A 17,654-nucleotide genomic window follows, 5' to 3' on the forward strand; every position below is an offset into this window, starting at 1 on the left:
AATCAGTGTAATTCACCATACTAACATTTTAAGAGAAAAATATGATCAACATATGCATAAAAAACATTTGAAAAATTCAATTCCCATTCATGATTAAAAAAAAAAAACTCAGCAAACTTGAAACAAAGAAAAATTTTCACAACCTGTTAGAAATATACAAAACAACCTACAGGTAACATCACACTCGCATGGTAAAAGGTTTTATTCACCAACCGATCCTCCAAGATCAGGAACAAGAAAGACAAAGATGTCCACTCTCACCACTTCTACCAGTACATTAAGGCAAGACACAAAGGGGGACAGATACTGGAGATGAAGCAGTAAAATTAAAACTGTCTATACTCACAGAAAACATGATCTTATAGGGGAAAAAAACCCCAAGAAACCTTGAAAAGGCTACTTAATAATAAGTGAAATTAGGAAGGTCACAGAATACAAGGTCAAAAAACAAAAATCAACTGTATTTCTATGTACTAGCAACAAATAATCAGAAATTTTGAAATAAAAAGACCAATTTACAATACCATCAAAATATATGTGCAAAAATTATACAATGAAAACTACAAACATTGCTGAGAAAAAGTAGACTTAAAAAACTCTGAGCTATACCATGCTCATGGATCAGAATAACCAATAATGGTAAATGTCAATTCACTTATAGACTCAAATCAACTTATAGATTCAATATAATTCCAATCCAAATTTCAGCAGGTTTTCTTATTCAAATTAAGCTGATTCTAAATTTATATGCAAACTCAATGGACCTAGAAAAGACAAAACAATTTTGAAAAATAAAAAGTTGGAAACTTATAAAGTTACAGTAGTCAAGACAGTGTTGTATTGGTAAAAGACAGGAATGGAGGTCAACAAAACAGAATAGAAAGCCCAGAAAGAGACACAGAAATATGAGGCCAATTGACTTGCAACAAAGATGCCAGGACAATACAATGGGAAAAAGGATTATCTTTTCAACAAACGGTACTAATACAATTAGTTAATATTGTGCCCCCCAAAATGAACTTTAACACTTTCTTCCCATCATACATAGAAATTCTAAATGAATCATGACCCTAAAAGAGCTCACACTATGAAACTCCTTGAAGAAAATGCAAGAGAAAACTCTTAGTAACACTGGATTAGGCAAAGATTTCTGAATAGGACACAGAAAGCACAATCTATAAAAGAAAAAATAGATTAAAAACGTGCTCTTCAAAAGACACTGTAAAAAATGAAAAGGCAAGCCATAGCAGACTGGGAGAAAATATTTGAAAACATGTATCCAATAAAGGACTTGCATCCAGAATATGTAAAAGATTCTTACAAACTACCCAGTAAAAAATGGGCAAGAGATCAGAATACTCACTTCACCAAACAAGATATACAGATGGCATATGCGCACATGAAAAGATGTTCAACATCATTAGTCACTAGGGAATGCAAACAAACCAAAATGAGATACCACTAACACCCACTATATTGTCTAAAATTTAAAAGGCTGAAAAAAATTCAAGTGTTGGAAGGATGTAGAGCAACTAGAACTCTCATACATTCCTGGTGGGAATACAAAACAGTACAGCCACTTTAGTAAACAGTATGGCAGTTTCATATCAAGTTAGATATACACTTACCCTATGAGCTCCTGCGCTCCTAGGTGTATACCCAAGAGAAATGAAAACATACGTCTACAAAAGAACTTGTATGCCAAAGTACACAGTGGGTTTACTCACAATAGTCAAAAAAGTAAAAAACAAAAGTTCTATCTGGTGAATGGATAAGCAAATTGTAGTGTACCCATACAATGAAAAACTACTCAATAAAAGGGAACTACTGATATATGCAACAATATGGATAAATCTCAAAACAGTATGCTAAGTGAAAGAAGCCAGGCACAACAGATTACACACTATATGATACCATTTACATGAAATTCTAGAAAAGGCAAAACTACAGGGAGAGAGAGAGAGAGAGAGAGAGAGAGAGAGAGAGAGAGAGAGAGAGGGAATGGTTTCCAGGGGATGGTGATAGAAATTAACTGAAAGGGGTCTAAGAGAGCTTGTTTGGAATGACAGATATATTTTATATCACTATTGTGCTGTTAATAACATGATGTTTACATTTGTCAAAACTCATCAAGTTTTATACTTGAAATTGCTACATCTTATTGTATATAAACTATAGCTAAACAAAGGGAACAATAAGAAGAAAGGAAATATAAACAAATGCAAAGTCTGAGCACCATATATTTAGTGGCAAAAAAAAAAAAGGAAAGAAAGAAAAGGCTCTAGAATTCATGTCACTGAATTTGGAATCTGGTACTTTATTCTGTACCATGCTGCATCTGCCTCCTTTCTAAGAGTGACTCTGTAAAGATCCAAGTGAGAAGACTCACTCTCAGTCTTTTCCATGGGACACAAAAGATGTGCACGTGCACACACACCCCTGCTGGTGAACTAGACTTAATTCTTAGGAGGATAATCTAACTATGTACCCAGTTGTCTCCCACTTCAGACAATGTAACAAAATGGAAGAATCAGTGGCTTCCTTATAAGGGATACTTGAAGTACTTTAACTGATTAACAGTAATTGACTTGCTGCCCTCCACACTCTCCATGCCTTCCCACAGGCTGAAATTCAGTTGTAGTGTTGTTGTAAGACCAGTATCAACCACTCAGATAAAAGCAAAGACAGAGCAACAAAGTAGAAGGAACCTGAGGGTCTAGACAATAGCTTGAAGCAGTACCACCCTAAACAGTTCTGTTTTTGATGTGAGAGGAAAAGTTTTCTTTCTTTTTAAGCCACTATTACTTGTATCCCAGTTACAGCAGCTGAACGAGTATCCGAAAAAGTATACCATTTCAGAAGATTTTCAGAATCCCTGAAGGTTCAATCAGAGGCCTGTCAATATGTTTTGCTTTGTTGTACAAAATACGTATTCAAAGAGGCACTGCATGCGCATTAAAGGCAGGAAAGCACAAATTCTAATCAGTCTAATGCTAAATGTGTTTGTGATTTAATAACTAGAAAGCTGGCAGCTCTAGGATCAAGTTCTACCCAATTACTCAAATTTGACTGGATGATACAGATGGAAAGAGCTTCAAATAAAATTTGAACATTTTTAGTGAAACCAAGTGGGTACTTCTTAAATCTCCTTCCTCAAATATAACAGCCTTAGCGCTTATTCTTAACAAATAATAACCAAAAAACCATAACTAACATCAGGCCCTTACAGATTTCAGCTTCTTCCTCAATAGATATAAGAAAAGTTCTAAGACTCAATATTTAGTCCTCAACTTCCTTTCTCTCCCTAAAGTCTTACCTTTTAATAATCATAATTCCCAGTTATTTTTCTGATTATTTCCAAAAAGAACAGTCAAAAATCCAAGGATACCCAAACTGAAATCATCTGGCCGAGAAAAGGTATATGAAAGAAATCTGCCTTTTCTAGAATTTGCTGCTTGGGGTTAGAGCAAAACCGATGCACTCTGTTATAGCACCTTTATATTTCTTCTGCCTAGTGTAAGAGTTTCATTAAAAAGGAAGGCATGTACTAAATGCCACTGAATTGTGCACTTTAAAATGATTAATTTTATGTTATGTAAATTTCACCTCAATAAAAAAATATGCAAACCTTAGCAAAAACCAAACCTTTCACCAACCCAGTTAAGGAAAATTCCAAGATAAAAATAGGAGACAGAAGATAAATAATAATGATGGATGAATTCAGAGTCTGATATCCAGAAAGAAGAGACATAAAAGGGAAAAAATTGTCAAAGGAACAATAACATTTCTGAAACTTAAAGAATGAGTTTCGACTGCATGGGAGGTCAGTGCCACTAACCCCCACATTTTTCAAGGGTCAACTATGTTTACAAATATTGAATCATTTATGTTGTACACCCAAAACTAATATAATGTTATGTCAATTGTTATGTCAACTGTATCTCAATTAACACACACACACACACACACACACACACAAAACTATGTAGCAATGGTATTCTAACAGTTTCTACTTTGACACCATCTGCACACATGAAAATTACTGAGGACCCTTAAAAACGTTTGTTTATGTTGGTGTATCTATCTATTAATGTTTACCATATCAAAAAATAAAAATAAGGAAGTTTAAAAAAAAAGATAAAGGCTAGCAAATCAAATTTTGGGAATCTTTTCATAGAGGGAAATCTGTATATACTGACGGATGAAGTCATGGGAATGAACGAAATTACCCAAGAAGTGCACATCTAATTAATTAAAACGCAAAAAAAATCTAAGATTAAACCAATTAACAAGTGTTAAGTGACAGGCAAACAAACTAAAATCAAGGATTAAAACAGAACAGGGGTGGTGAACACACAATGGGATTTATTGATGATGTAATACGGAATTGTACACCTGAAATTATGTAATTTCATTAACAATTGTCACCCCAATAAATAAATTAAAAAAAAAAAAAGCAGAACAGAAAGCCAGAGGAAAGCCAGGGGCCTGTAAACCCTGAAGCCAAGAGAAACCTGAAGAATGTTCAATAGGGCTGGCAAAATACCACATGAAAGAGAAAAATTAAAAATCAACGACTGGATTTGGAAGATGAGGGAGTCATCAGTGACATTATTAAGAATGGTAGAATCAGAAGCCAGATTATAGTAGATTAAAGATTAAAAAGGAGGTAAGGAAGTCCAGGAGATATCAGGAAGAATTTCTAAATTTGCTATGAAGAGAAAGGAGGAAATTAAGAAAGTCACTACAAAGGGAAATAGGGTCTGTGGGGGTAAAGATGCCAAGTTTTTCCATTTGTTTTATTTCATGTATTTAGAACAGTGAACCACGCAGGCAGAGTTGTAAACTATCACCAATATCTAATTTCAGAACATTTTCATCATCTGAAAAAGAAACCCCATACTCATTAGCATCTCTTCTTACCCCCAACCCCTAGCAACCACTATTTCTGTTTCTATGGAATTGTCTATTCCGAACATTTCATAGAAATAGAATTGTGCAGTAAGTGGCCATTTGTGCCTGCTTTCTTTCACTTAGCATGTCTTCATGTTTCATCATGTTGTAGCATGTCTCAGAATTTCTTTCCTTTTTAAGGCCGAATAATATTCCATTTTAGGACATACCACAGTTTGTTTATCAGTTGATGGAGTTTCTGCTTTTTGGCTACTATAAGTAATGCTGATACATTTTTTTTAAAGATTTTTAAAAAATTTATTGGGGAATATTGGGGAACAGTGTGTTTTTCCAGGGCCCATCAGCTCCAACTCGTTGTCTTCAATCTAGTTGTGGAGGGCGCAGCTCACTGGCCCGTGTGGGAATTGAACCAGCAACCCTGTTGTTCAGAGCTCGCGCCCTAACCAACTGAGCCACAGGGCCACCCAATGCTGATATATTTTATATGAACATGTTTTCATTTCTTCGGGGCACTTACCAAGGAGGGGAATTTTGGGGTCATAGGTTAACTGCTTAACTTCGTGAGGAACTTCCAAACTACTGTCCACAGGATCTGCATCATTTTACATTCCCATCAACAATCTACGAGGGCTCCAGTTTCTCTACACCCTCAATATTTGTTATTATCCATCTTGTTTATTACAGCTATTATAGGTGTGAAGTGGTATCTCATGGTTTTGATTTGCATTTCCTTAATTTCTTCAATGACTAATGTTGGTGAACATCTTTTCATGTACTTATTGGTCATTTGTTTATCTTCTTTGGAGAAATATCTTTTCAAATCCTTTGCCTATTTTTTAATTGGTTTGTCTTTTTATTTTTGTATTGTAATAGTTCTTTTATATTCTGGATACTGGGCCCTTATCAGATATATGATTTGCAAATATTTTCTCCTATTCCATTACTGTCTTTTCTTGATAGTATCCTTTGAAGTATTAATATAAATATTTTTAATTTTGATGAAGTCAAATTTATCTAATTTTTCTTTGGTTGTGCTTTGGGTGTCCTGTCTAAGAAACTGCTGCCTAATCCAAGGTATGAAGATTTACACTTAATGTTTTTTACTTCCAAGAGTTTTAACTCTCGCATTTAGGTGCCCAACCATTTTTATTTCATTTCTGTATATGGTGTCAGATAAGAATCCAACTGCATTCTGTTGTATGTGGAATATTCAGTTGACCAGTAAAGGATCATGTTCAATTGTCCATAATCTTTTTATTGAAAAGATTATTCTTATCTCATAAGTATCTTAGTTCCCTTGTTGAAAATCAACTGACCATAAACATTATGTGTTTGTTTCTGGACTTTCAATTGTATCCATTGATCTATATGTCTATCATTATATAGTACTTGACTTTTTTTTAAAATCCCACACACTGGAGTGCAAAGAGCAATAGACTTGAAATGAAAAGAAAAAAGCCAATCAAGTCCCAACTCTGTCTCTTACTTGGGAATCAACTATACTAAGACTGATTTTTCTTACTCTCACAGACTTGGGAATTGAGTTGTGAAATTATCTTAACAATAAAAAGTAACACAATTAAGTTTTATACATATTTTTGAAATGATTATGCTCAACCTCAAATTATTTTGGCATCCAGGAATAAAATAAAGTAACATAGCAAGAATCTTTCACAATCTTTCTAAGAAACAGTGTCTAGTACGTAGTAGGCCCTCAATAAATATTTATTGAGTGAAATTAAAACCACTTTCCAATCCTTTTTGTATTTTTTAATTCATTTTCTATGATTTAAGATTATGAGGAAACAATTTATAAATTTAAAATCATCACACTTCAGGTTCTTTAGCAATTATTTCCTTGGGGAAAAAAAAAAATCAAGTAAGTTTTCCTTAGCCTAGTTTTAGCTTTTAAATAGTATCCAGTATAAGCACTTAGGATTTTCCTCATATGATATTTAATAAGGAAAGGAAAATTAAGAAATTATTAAAGTCAAAGCGAAATCTATAAACTTTAGTAACAATCTGATTTATTCAGTTGGTAGTTCTTACAGTTACACTTTATAGTTACAATGTATACCCTTTTAAATCTATAAAGAAAACCTTTTTTGGGTTCCAGTAGTTTAAGATTAACATTTGTTCAGAGAAAAGAACAATTACTTGGCAATCAGCAGTATGGAAACAATTTCTAACAAAGTTTTATTCCAACAAATTTCAAAGGTGAGGTCTTTCTAATTTCTTAAGAACTGTGTTATAATTGCCTACCATAAAATCTGCCCATTTAAAAAGTGTCTAATTATTTTGGGTAAACTTAAAGTTGTACAACCATGACCACCATCCAATTTTAGAACATTCACTGTATCCCAAAGGGATACCTCCTGCCCATTTGCAGTCAGTCCCTAGTCCTACCCGAGGCCACTATCTACTTTATGGACATTCCATAAAAATGGAATCATACCATATATGGTCTTTTGCATCTAGCAAAAAGGTTTATCCATGTTGTAGCATATCAGTAGTTCATTCCTTTGTATTGCTAAATAGTGTTCGAAGTTTCTTTATTTTATGCCTAATATAAAACAACCCACAACCCCTTATCTCTTTTATAAGGAGATAAAAAAAAATCTTCTCCTTGTACATACTACATTCTAAAATCCAAATCTGATCAATTTCTCCTCAACTAAAATCTCTTCAATGGTTACCATCGACCTATAAGGCAAAGGCCAAGTTTTTTGGCAAAGCAAAAACAATGGACCATGCCAATCTGTCCACTCTCATTTCCTGCTACTTCTTTCCTAATCATTCTGCCAACTATCAGAACATTTCCTGCTACTTCTTTCCTAATCATTCTGCCAACTACCAGAACAGAGGGGAACATGTAGTTCCCCCACGCTCTATCATCTTTATGTCTTTGCACCCATCTACTTCACAAACTTGAATTAATCTTTCAAAGTCCAAGTTGAGACAGCATTTCCCAGTGCCACACTCACTTGCTCAGCAGCTTGTGCCATAATCATTTGACTTCTTATGCCATGCCATAACTGTTTACCTATCTCTCTTGAAAACTCATGATCTCAGCACCTGACCTTGTATCTGAATCACTGGTGTTCTGTGAGCATTTATTCAATTGAAGTAAATACATTCTGACCTTTGGCATTCTTCTGCTCACTCCTTTAAGGAAGATCAATTGCCCTCTAAAACTGAACAGAAGTTAGTATACCACAATTTCAAGGGCTAGGGCAGTGGTCTATAAAACAGGGTATACTACAGGGGTCAGCAAACTGGCCCACTAAGCAAATCCAGGCCACAGTTTGTTTTGGCAAACAAAATTTTATTGAAGACAGCCACATTCATTCATTTAAAAAAACTGTCTGTGGTTGCTTTTGCCTCACAACAGAACTCACTAGTTCCATCAGAGACCATATGGGCTGAAAGCCTAAAATATCTATCATGTGGCCCTTTACAAGAAGTTTGCCAACCCCAGTATACAATACAGCATGATGGTACACGCCCATGTTATTGTTTTTTCTAATATAGGTGACTCAATTAAAAAAAAAAAAAACCCTAGAAGGTCTTAGGACAGGTTATAGAGTTTGAAAACTTAGTAGTAAATGTTATTATGTAAACAATGGGAATCTGTAGGTGCTTAAAGCACAGAGAAAGAGGCCTAGAATTAAATGTTTTGCAAACAAAAAAGCTCAAAACGTCTCTACAGAATCTTTTCATGGGGCTAAAAATGTTATTTAAATAATGCAGGCAGTATTAATATCCTTCAATTTGAATGGAATAAAACATGAGCTACATAAATTCAACTGCTACAAAGATGGCTGTTTTTTCCAAATTATTAGAGACCAAATCAAATGCAAATTTGTCCTTTCATATCCTGAAGCCCAATTGCCTGACATGTAACAGATACATGATAAAATATATAAATGAAAACACCTGACTAGCTAAATTTTTTTTAATCCATCTGTACTTCACAACATAATGTGATTTTGCAACCAGTGTTCTTGATCTATGACAGTAGGAGCTTTCCATTTAGGACACTAACCTCAGGTTCTGAAGGGCCCAGGAAATACCGAATTCCTCCCCTTACAGATCTTAAGGTTGAGAGGGTAGTTTCTAGTATTTTCAAAGTTGGAGTCTGAGTATCATCAACAAATTTATAAACTAAAGTTAATTTACCAATTGCACCTGGACGTGTCAGGTTAGGGATGTCATTCTATGTTGAGTCATATTCTCCAACAAATAGTCACAGCCCCCGAGAGAACTACACTCTACTCTGCTCACCTTCAAGGCTCTTTCTGAGGCCTTCCGAGATGACTAGCATCAGACTTGTGAGGAAGGCTAGCCATTAGACAAGGCTTTTCCCCACGATCTGACTGCTTGAAGTGACATCCAGGATCAGGTCGATCCTGTATCCAGGAATCATGACCCTCCCTGAGGCACCAGTCAGTGCACTTTGGCACTTCTTGAAAACCACTGGACTGCTCCTTTAGCTGAAAGGAAAAAAAACATCAAAACCACAACAAACAAAACAAAGGGGGAAAAAATCAGTAATTCAACCTGAAAAGACAGAGCGTGGGGAAAAATATACCAAAATAGCCTTGTTTAGATCAAAATGTAGCCTTGCCTTGATGGAAAGATCATAGTTTCAATATTGTTCCAGTCACTGAACAAAGCTTATTCCTAATATACAAATCGGAGAAATTTTAAATTTATTGCATTACATCTGAAAAGAACTGAAAATGGAAATTACATAAAATAATTTTATAGAATACAGCTAAATAAGTATAATGAACGCATTCATAAATGACTAACAGCCTAAGGCTTATGTGAGTGTGCCTCATCAAAAGACAAAGTAGTCAACTTTTCCATGTTCTCAAATGGTAATCTGACTTAGAGGCCTGAAACATACCTAACGGGCAGACTTTCACTGAGTTTAATTGGCAGAAAACTGCCAATGCCCTTACAGCCAATCTATGTACTACTATTCTTAAATCACATACTGATAAACGAAAGAGGACTTGGGCTGGCATCCTCTTTAAGTGACTTGACAGTAACACAAGGTGTACCCCCCACACACAATGCCCTTGTCCTAGCATTCTGAATTTCAATGTTCACACTTATTTGAAATAAGCAATTTTAAATGTTCTCATCACTATGGCCTTAAATTTAAGAACTTAAAAGATCTGATATATAAATAACAAGTCTTATTTAATCTGCTTCAAAATAAAAATTTTAACTATAGGAATCCAGAGATAAAATTCTACTTATTTCTCTGTTTTTCAATACAAAATACTTTTCCTAGGACATAATGTTAAAAGGCAAGAAAAAATCTTTGAGGTTATTGTTCTAAAAGTTGGCTCACAACTCCTTTAACACATTTGTACCCTAAAAGATAGATACTTGATCAAACAATTATTTTATATACTTCTATTACTTATCCAATAGCTCCATTCAGTTAACACGACTAACATCCACATCGATTCCCAAGTTGGCAACCTTGAAATACTACTAGACTGTCTTTTTTCTTTTTTACTTGTTTGAGACTATGACTAAAGCTATAAACCTCTGTCCCTGAGAAAAATTTGCACACACATAGACAGACAACGTGGACGAGATTTCAGGGAATTCAGAGCCCTCTGAAGCCAAAGCCTAGGCCGTGGGTTCAGATTTCTGCCTTCCGAGTCAGCACTGGCTTAGTTTTAGCATGCCCCGTGTTTTTTCTGAATTGTTGCATGTAGTTTGCCAATTCTTCCCAGTTTACCATCCTTCAATCTATCTTCTTTTACCTAGCTAGCAGAGTAAGTTTATTAAAATGCAAATCTGATCATGTGGCTCACCTGCTATACATCTTCAATATCTCCTCTGTAAATGCTAAGTCTCCCTAGGGTGGTACCATCTGGCCTCTACCTACATTTCAAGCATCCTACCTATTAGGTTGGTGCAAAAGTGATTGCGGGTTTTGCAATTATTTTTAACCTTTTAAACCGCAATCACTTTTGAACCAACCTAATACAATTTCCATTCTCCACTCATAATTTATAGTTGCCCAATACACTGTTTTCATGCCTTCATGCTTTTTGCACACTGTTTCCTCTTCCTGAAATGTCATGGCTCAATTCCTTAGTCATCTCTCAAAAAGCTCCTCTCTTTATGCTCTTTCAGAACCTTCTGTTTATTTATGCCATGAGATTTATCTCAATGTATTACAAGTGCTTATTTACTTGCATATCTTCAGAAAGTATGTTTTCTAGGGGCAAGAGCCTTGTTTAATTCCATCTTTGTGTCCCCAGTACCTAGAACATAGTAGTGCTAAATATAAATGTATGGTGTGCCACTATTCTTATTCGCAACCAGTTACTATGCATCACAAAAAAAAAAATATTGCTGAATTTAATCTAAAATATCCTTTAAGAATTCAAAATTTGAAAAATTCATTATGGAAGAGTATTTTAGCAGCAACTCCCGAAAGCAAGTGTTAACTATCACCAATTCTTTATAAACTGTCCTCATCTCGGTCATATATATATACACACACACACACACACATATATATATAATATACGTATATATATACACATACATACATATGTGTATACATACATACAATATATATAATAATGCCTATTATGGACATCCAAACCAGGAGTTAAAGCATAAGGATACAGAATACTATATAGTCCTTTGGATAAAAACTCCTAAACCTGGGACAGCAAGCACATGACAGAAAATATGAAGTAATTATTCCTCTTTTCTTACCCTTTCCTTTTTTACCCCATCTCATACTCAGGGTCTAAGAGTCTGCCTCGATACAGAAAACCATAAGCAGTAACTACAGACTGACTACAGTCAGCACAGAAGTTAGTATTTCAAAGCTATCCAATAACTGATTCTAAACCACATCAAACACAATAAAAACATTCACAGGAGACCTATTCCATATCCCTTGGAAACCCATTCCCAAGTTTAACAATTCTAAAGATCAAGAATTAATTTTTATCTTTAACGAAATATTTTGCTGACCTCGTGAGTCAAAAACAGTTTTAAATTGTTCAAGTTATTCATTTTCACATGTATTTTTTGTAGTTTTAAATAGATATATTTGCAGAAATACTGTGTTCTAAAACTATGGTTTCCAAATCTGTGCATGGGAATCAACTGGGACACTTCCAAACACACACATCCCCAGGTCTCTGCCCAGATAAACTGAACCAAAATTTCCCGAATTAGAGCTAAGAGGCATGTGTATTTCATAAAACACCCCAGGTAATTTTGATGCAGCCATTTGAAAACTATTGTTCTAAATATCACAGTTTACATATGGAAGAGCTAGAATCAGCAGAGTAATAGAAACATCTCTAAATAGAAATTTTCCTCACACATGTAGTGTCTCTTATTGCTTATGGGTTCTGAGAGGCTAATAAATGCAGGGTGAAGTTGCTTCACCCTCAGAATAAAAACTGTTTCGATATATCTTAACTACAGATTTCTAGATACTAGTTATTTTACCATACAGCTTCATTAAAGCCAGCATTTCTTTTTAATTATTCTATTGTAGTGTCTGTCCAGAGGCAATCCTTAAGAGTTTTTCTTTACACATGACCTTGAAAAAAGATATATTCAATAAAAGTATTGTAAATGTGAATTGTTAAAAATTCACTACAGATTTTAAATTGAAACATTTCATCAATTTCTTTTAGTTATGCATTTCTATTATGCATATTTTCAATATACTAATAATTGCAGATGTATACATTTCTATTGCACATCAGAAGTAATAAATCCAGGGGTTGAGAGAACAGAGACAAACATATGGGTAAAAAAAAGAAAAACAAATAATGTGCACCCAACAAATTCTTGGAAAGCAGAGTTGATAGAGTCTATCATACACAGCAACGTTCGTTGTACATATGTTTAGAACATTTGAATCACAAATCAGTGAGACAGGAGCTAATCTTGATATTGCTACTGAGCCCCTACTAATAATATAGAAAAGGTACCATTATTAAGGAATAAACACGAAAACTCAGAAACACATTTATACATAGATCTGTTTGACACATTCTATCATACTACAATGATATCCCTCAAGATTCCTTAGTGGTCTTTCTAAAAAATAAAGAGAAAGTACCCCAAAATTCTAAGTGTCGAGGGGAAAAAAATAACTTTTAAATATGTGTTTAAAAGTCTTTACTGACACAATTTAAATAGTTTGCCAGCTTTTGGCACATATTTTTAGTGATTTTAGTGGAATAAAAACATTTTATGCAGAAGAAAAGAGATGTGGTTTCTGAATTATTTCAGATACTAGAAACAGATTTCAATAAATTCCAGAATGTCTTTTAATCAGTACATATCACAAAAAGTTAAATACAAACTATAATTATAGATCCTAATGACAGATTATCCTTGTAAAAGGTAAAACCATTCACACTGCCCAGCATGATACAGAAAAGTCACTAGTACCCATCAACAGACCAAGGGAACTTCTGCATCACCTTTTGAGAACTGAGAAGTTGAAAGAGAAGATCACAATCTGTAGCCACTTAAACATATAGCTGAGATAACTCTTTTTTTTCTATAAACACATATATGCCCTTTCTGAACACATGCCAAGAAGAAGCTGAAAAAGTAGTTGTCCTAGGTTATCTTAAAAAGCTGGGCAAGCTCATTAAAGGCAAAGCTGTTAATGTCAAAAGCCAACAGTTTTTTTGTTTTGTTTTTTTTTTACTGCAAACATCTTCTCTAAAATGTTAGCCTCCAGGGCAATTATAACACTGATAGAGATGCAGAAAGATTCTTCAGCATATAGAAATCTCAATTTTGAAAGATAATACTTCTATTAGCACTTTCAAGGAAGAGAAAAATAACTGTTACACTTTCCTGGAATGTCATTCACCAGTAAGATCATACTGGCAGGATTTCTCTGGCTACTTTGAGCAATGTAGTTTAGGTAGCCACGTGTTTCTAGAATCATCGTACAGAATAGTTTTCCACTGCAAAACATTACTAGAGAGGATTATTGCAGGAATAAAGACCAGAAAAAAATATATTTTTCAATCACGCTAATTATAATATGGTCATTCTATGAAAACATCTGATATATCAGTAATATAACATGACTATTTGGCCACAAGTATGCTTATCAATATCAAAGACTACTATTACGGGGATAAACAATACAGTTTTCTCGTGTATCAGGATTCAAAGTCCCACCTAACTTATTCCTCATGATTGAAAATATTGTAAACAACCAATTTTATCAAACAGCTGCAGTAAAAAAGAAAAAGAAGCGAAAATACACACATACTTTTTTCCAACTCAAATGGTTATCAAAAGTCCTAGAGAGTTACCAAAAATATTGCACTAGAAACACACTCATGAGACCTCAGACATTGGCCTGGACTTTATTAAATGAGACCAAAAAAGATAAAGTCATGAATTAAGGTAAAATGATCATAAACAGCTCAAGATTTTTGTTTGTAATACAAAGCCGCTCCTCTTCTAACACAAGGCTAAGTGATGAACTGCCACAGAGGAAACAGTATCCCTATACTATTTTGACAAACAAAGTATAAGAAATTGGGTCACTCTGGACGGTATAAACTACGCCAGGTCAAGAGACAATATGGCACCAAGTTTTTCCATTAACTATTTTCTAGGATCAAAACAACTTTACCAGATGTCTTTATAAATTTCACAGATATAAACTATAAGCCACATCCTCTGCCAAATTATCCACAATTTAATCAAAATTAAATGACTATAAAAATTCACATTACACAGGATTTGACATATGCACAAGATAGGTCATATTAACCCTCCCCTCCCTCTTCGGTGCTCCAATACATTTAGTAGGTATATCTATTGTCTCATTCATAAAACCATTTAATAGGTGATCTCCCTCATAAGACGGTGAACTTGAGAACTGGAAATCCACCCTATTTACCATGGTTATCCTCATTGCCTAGAAATGCCGTTGTATTAAGTCATTCAAGGTACACTGAGTAAATAAGAACATAATACCTATGTCAAAATTGCACGGAGAGCTGAAGTAGACAGACAGGAAGTCAGGTAAATAGAAGGTAAAATTTAAGAACACATAAAAACAGAATCAGAGAGGCAGTAGATATATCAGGGGGAAAGCACTGGTCTGGAAGGGCTGGAATGTCTCTGGAATTTAGATAAATTTTAATCCAGATTTTGGCAGTAACAAATATTATAACCTTGAGCAAATCACTTTGCCTCCTTGTATCTCAATTTTCTCATTTATAAAATAAACAGTAAAACTAGATGAGTTCTATGTTTCGTATATGACATAAGCATGATTTTAAAGCAGCAAGAACACTTATACCTGAAAAACAGCACTAACACAACAAATATACCATGTGAGATATTATACTGTAACTCTGGAGCAGAAGATATCTTTTGGGTGGGATACACAACGCCATACATAGTAACAGGTCACAATACTAGCAACGACAGCCAGTCAAGAATTATATACACACATGCCTAATGTGAAATTTACTGACACGTTCACTCATTCAATAAATCTGAAAAAGAATCAAGTTTTGCCAAAAGTTAAGAAATCTGAAGAAAGAGAGACATAAAGGCAAATATTTGTTTATTTTTCTAGTAGAAATTACAATATCGATCATACGTAGCACACGTGCAAAACGTATATACACACACAAAACAGCAAAACAAAAAGCATCCTTATGCTTTGTATAAATTGAAATGAATCACATAATTTAATTATTTGGGCTAGAACAGAGCAATATATCACAACATTTTAGCAAAAATTAAGCTTCAACATATGCAGATCAGGGGTACATTATCTCTCTGCCACACAAGATGAGTCTTGCTGGGATATTAAGAACCAAACATGCATAAGATCAAAGACATTCCTGAACTCAAAAACCAAAACAACTCATAGACCTATGTTCCAACTACAGAACCAAAATAAACCTTGCCTTAAAACAAATGAATCTTCTACCTCAAATAAATAGTAGTAATCAATTTTCATCTTAATAACTACCAGACTCAATGTAACAATGTCTGTAATTAGTATTTTTTAAATGTAAGCTCTGTTCTCAGTACTATGCTTAAATACTGTAGAACATAGAAGAGAAAAGGTAAGATTCTTGCACACAGGAAAATCTTTCCAACCTATTAGCAAGGTGGTTTTAGGTTACTGTAAACACATAGTCCCATTTCTCCAACATCCTTCCCAAAAATCTAGGAAGAAAAGTGAGCAATTCCAATATCCATGTACTATTTCAAGGTATTTCTAAAAGCTAGAGGAGGTCCTACAAAACAAACATTACACACAAAACATATACAGATATATGGAAACAATACATTGTACCGCAAAGGACATATCTACAAAGGCAGTAAGACAAAGCACCGCGAATGGATAATCTCACGTATAGGATTATTACAGAAACACCTTTACAGTCATCACAACTACAAATCAAAATCATTAAGAATAAAAACAAAATGAAACAAACCATCAAAAGACTTCTAATTTATATAAAATAAAATTGAAGAAGTTAATTGTTATGAGTTCTGTTAATATTTCTAACCTGATAATACCTCAATCTTTCTCAAATTTTTCAAAAAGAGGGTAAAGTGGGGAAAATGAATTTGAAAGTTTCAAATTTAAAGTTAAGTAGCATTTCATGTATACATACACTCAGTGTCTATCTGTTCCTGATAATGGCAAGACATTATACATGTCAAGAAAGCATTAGACAAGTTCAAGAAAGCCCCAAAATCCATTAGAGTCAGTTATGGAGCATTTTGAGGCTACTAATTATGTATAGACTATATTCATTTTTTAACTATGAATTTTAATCTACCTAAATTTTTCAGCTTTATCTCCATGAATTATAGCCTAAATTCCCTTTAATATCAACTGCTCAAACCAAACAATCCTGGGTCTCTTCCCTCTACTCAAGATCAGGCAGCCACAATTCTTTACTGGTTCCAATGTTTCATGATAGAATAATATGTTCTTTTCTTTATAGCCTACCAAACACTTTCACATACATTTTTCATTTTAGTCTTCCAACAATCCTATGAGTTAAGGCAAGACTTATCATCTTTATCTCGTGGACAAGGACAGAGATTTAGACATGCTAGGTAGGTAACTGGTACAAAGCTCACTGCTAGAAAGTAGTTGAACCAAGACTAGAATACAATACACATGTCCTGATTCCATATCCAATTTGCATTCTACAATGTCACACAATGAAAATATTTCTAAAAATTACTGAATTTAAAAATTATACTTTTCCTACTTAATCAAACCCTTTGCAAATAAAATGAGAATTAAAGTTAAGATTCTAAAGCAAATGCAAACAGTAAAGAGTAGTCTAAAGCCATCTCCTTTCTGTATCAATATGTGTTTAAAAACAAATATTCAAGCAGTTCAAATACTACAATATAAACAGCTTAAAGTTAAAATAATTCGATTGTATTCAACTTGTCACACAGCACACAACCAACTCTGCATAATGCATGCTAGTAGAGAACAGTGAGGTAAGCTACAAATTATTATACTATACTTGACTTAGAATAAAAATAACCAAAAACGTTCCCTTTTTCTAGTCTTAATCTCCTCATGGTTTTGCTATACTCTAGTCTAGGAGTGTCCACAGTACAGTACACATGACAATCCACTGAAATATGGGAAGAAATTATTAAAATACTGTCCCCATTTTTTTAACTTGAATATT

The 17,654-nt window shown here is 34.1% G+C and overlaps 1 protein-coding gene across 3 annotated transcripts in view; it reads right to left on the reverse strand.

The window, feature by feature from the left end:
* INTS6 (integrator complex subunit 6) overlaps positions 1–17,654 on the reverse strand; it is a 97,477-nt gene that overhangs the window by 61,166 nt on the left and 18,657 nt on the right. The window contains exon 1 of one of the 3 annotated variants that reach the window (XM_081045386.1): positions 9,199–9,358. The exons of the other annotated variants lie outside the window; for them this stretch is intronic. The gene's annotated coding sequence lies outside the window, so the exon portion shown is untranslated. Of the gene's footprint in view, positions 1–9,198; positions 9,359–17,654 lie in introns of those variants that run through there. 3 annotated transcript variants of the gene reach the window in all.

The sequence above is a fragment of the Rhinolophus hipposideros genome, assembly GCF_964194185.1.
Source record: "Rhinolophus hipposideros genome assembly, chromosome: 4".
In the NCBI taxonomy this organism is placed as follows: Eukaryota; Metazoa; Chordata; class Mammalia; order Chiroptera; family Rhinolophidae; genus Rhinolophus; species Rhinolophus hipposideros.